The sequence below is a fragment of the Temnothorax americanus genome, unplaced genomic scaffold (genome assembly GCF_048541705.1).
Source record: "Temnothorax americanus isolate GAGA-0224 unplaced genomic scaffold, ASM4854170v1 Scaffold38, whole genome shotgun sequence".
Classification (NCBI taxonomy): domain Eukaryota; kingdom Metazoa; phylum Arthropoda; class Insecta; order Hymenoptera; family Formicidae; genus Temnothorax; species Temnothorax americanus.
The window spans coordinates 1,190,376-1,193,848 of record NW_027509526.1 but is presented as its reverse complement, the minus strand read 5'-3'; positions in this window follow the sequence as shown (position 1 = coordinate 1,193,848).

Here is a 3,473-nt window from a genome sequence, read left to right as displayed (position 1 = left end):
TTCAGTTACTCGGTAAAACAGTGCAATTTCAACACGATAGCGGATCAGATGTTACTACCATCGGTAAAGACACTTGGATACGGTTAGGCAGCCCGACACTCAATACAAGCAGACTCGTAGAACACGCGGGTAGAAACGCGCTAGAGACAGTTGGAAGACTTAAGTGTAGAATACGTGTAGCCGACAGCGAGAGTGACGTTTTCATAGAGGTGGTCGCGCGTGGCGGCTTTAACCTACTCGGACTGAATGCCATTGACAAACTTAACCTAGGGTCCATGTCTCTCGACAGATGCCGCGAACTTTGTCTCAACAAAGACACGCCGTGCGCAGCTGTCATCCACGACAAATCTAATCTGCCTGGGGGACCCGCATTGTCGTTCAGAGACCAAATCATCAAAGAATTTCCAAAACTTTTTTCCCCTGGCCTTGGAAAATGCAAAAACTTTAAAGCCAAATTCACGTTGTCTGAAAATTCTGTTTCAGTTCGAACACCCTGCCGGCCAATCCCATACGCCATGGAAATACCTCTAGAAAAAGAACTACAACGTTTGGAATCTTTAGGCATAATCGAACGCGTTCGCCAGTCGGATTGGAGTTCCCCAATTGTGATCGTAAAGAAGGCTAATGGAGACATCCGATTATGCGCTGACTATTCCGTGGCAGTAAACAGCGCTCTAAAAAACAACCCGTATCCTTTGCCAAGCGTAGACAATAAAATGTCTAAACTAAACGGTAATAAACATTTCAGTGTTTTGGATCTCAGCGAGGCTTTCTCACAAATCGAGGTCGATGAAGAGCATCGCGACGTCACCACAATTACGACCCCGAACGGCCTTTACAGATCCAATCGTGTACCCCTTGGCCTTAAGACGGCGCCAGCCATTTTTCAAGAGGCCATGGATGAGACTCTCGCCGACCTAGAAGGCGCGGAGTCGTATCTGGACGACGTCATAGTAAGGGGTGCTACCCGCCAAGAACACGATAGACGTCTCCGCGCCACCTTACATCGACTTGAAGAAAGAGGTTGGAAGTTGAAACCAGAAAAGTGCCACTTTGCCCTAGAGGAAATCAAATACCTCGGTTTAATAGTGAATAGCTCAGGCATTTCTCCAGATCCGTAAAATACCCGAGCAATTGTGAGGATGCCAAAACCTTCCTGCGTACCAGAGGTTCAAACGCTATTAGGGATGGTAAACCACTATGGAAAGTTCATACCACACCTCCACGAACTAAAAAAACCGTTAGAGGATCTCACTAGAAAGGATCACCCCTGGCAGTGATCCCAAACGGGCCCGCTTTTTAGCGCATGCGCGACGAAAACATTCTCAGTGAAGTACTTAGTCCGCGGAAAAACGAGTACCATATAGTACCCTGTATGATTGTTTTGTAGGATTGGTTCTAAAAATTATGTATAAATGATTGAATAATGAATAAAAAACAAGATATATGCACTATTACATAATTTATAAAAAATATTTTAATATGTCAATTTGTTGATGGTACAAATGATAAAATCAGGATTTAGAAGTAACGCGTTACTTGTAACGCAGTTACAAGATGATACAAAGAATAAGAAGAAAAGGAAGGAAAGGTGTTAAATAATTATTTAAATAGAAGACACTTTTATATAAACTAAAACCAATACTTTATTTGGCAGAAATTATAAAGAATACCAACATTTGTTGCGAGGGTAAGGAAAACTGCCAAAAACCGTACCAGTATTCATACAACAAAAATACATCCTTTCGTAGAATAACAAATAAAATTTTAATATTAAAACAAAATACTCTCTCTCTGCAATCTTTAATTTAAGTAAATTAAACTGAATTAAATTAAAATAAATAAAATATTTTCTAAATAATCTTCTTTTATGATTCTTTTAATAATCTTAAGCTTAATAAATAATAGATACCATAAATATATGTGATAAATATTTCAATGTACTTATACTAATTTTTAATCGCCAATACGTTAAATAAAATTTAAATATTTTGTGAAAATACTAACAGTTTTATAACAAAAATATAATATTTCTTTTACAACACATAAAATTTACAATCAAGATAAAACAAAATTATAATTAATACTGTGTATATCTATATAAATAATCTGTAAAAAAACAAAACTATATTGATTAATATATATGGTGTATATAATATACTGTATATATATTGTTGGTAACGTTTACTAAATGTGATATGGTGAGCAAAATGTGGTATGGCATGGAAAAACGGAAAAAATTGGAGCTTAAATCTTATGCAATGTAAAAAAAAAAGAAATTATAAAGGAATATTATGTACCATCAAATGAACTAGACTGTCTCGAATATAAATTATGTGCATTGTGTAACTGTAAATGTTCAAAATCGACTTCAAAATTTGTACAATTAATATTTTGAGCCTGGAAACTCGATCGAATTATACATATTGCGGAAAGAGTATTATCTGATAATCTATTTCTTTTTTTACTTTTAACATCTGTAACTATTGAAAATATTCTCTTGGCTTCGGCATTAGAGTGAGGAAAAGATAAAACAGATTTGATTAGCAATTCTAAAGTTGGAAACATCTTTTCTCCAGTACAATTTTCAAATTTTAATATTCTTTTCCACATGTGATCTACTTCTAAAGAAGCTAATTCTTGTTTTTCTAAATCATCACAAACTGTTGGCAGAATGTTCCATTCTAATGTTAATTTTGAAGTATTAATATTTTCTATACGCGTTGCAATCTCAGATAAATCTTTAAATTTATTTCTGCCTTCATCATAAAGTGCAAATTTTGCTTTTAAAAAAGATAATTGTTCAAAAAAGCTATCTTTAATAGGTAAACGTTTTAATAATTCTTTAACTGCTGTCTTATAAAAGTTTAAACATGTTAATCGAATTTCCTGGGCGCATTCTATAGATAGTGTTGCCAAAAAATCTTCACATTCGGGTCCCACATAAATGTCGATCAAGTTCTTAATATTTATCTCATTGTCTACGTTTAAAGTAGAAATGTCTTTCAAAGCCTCAGAAGTTAAGAAATTACAACCTATTTGACGTATTAATTGTTGACTAGTATTAAATAATTTGTGAATTAAAAATTTGCGCGACTGAAAAAAGGCATTAAAGGTATTAAAAAAGTTTGAAACGTATTTTAAAAATAACAAATAAGCTTTTATTGAATCATTATTGAACATTTCATAAATATTTTTCGCGTTTTGTGATTCATCTTGAAGTGCGGGTAAGGTAAAGTATTGTTTTAGGACTTCCTAATATTCTAAAAATTTTACAATGCATTTTTCTAGTACAAGCCATTTTGTGTTAGCTAATTTAAGAATTTTTTTTCGTTTTAAATTATAAAAATCTTGGAACTCACCTAAAATTGCACATCTCTTTGCATTTCCTGAAATATATGTAGCAACGCTTCTAATTAAATTTTCACACGAATGAGGCAAGTTTCCGCAGGCTTTCTTGGCTACTATCGCGG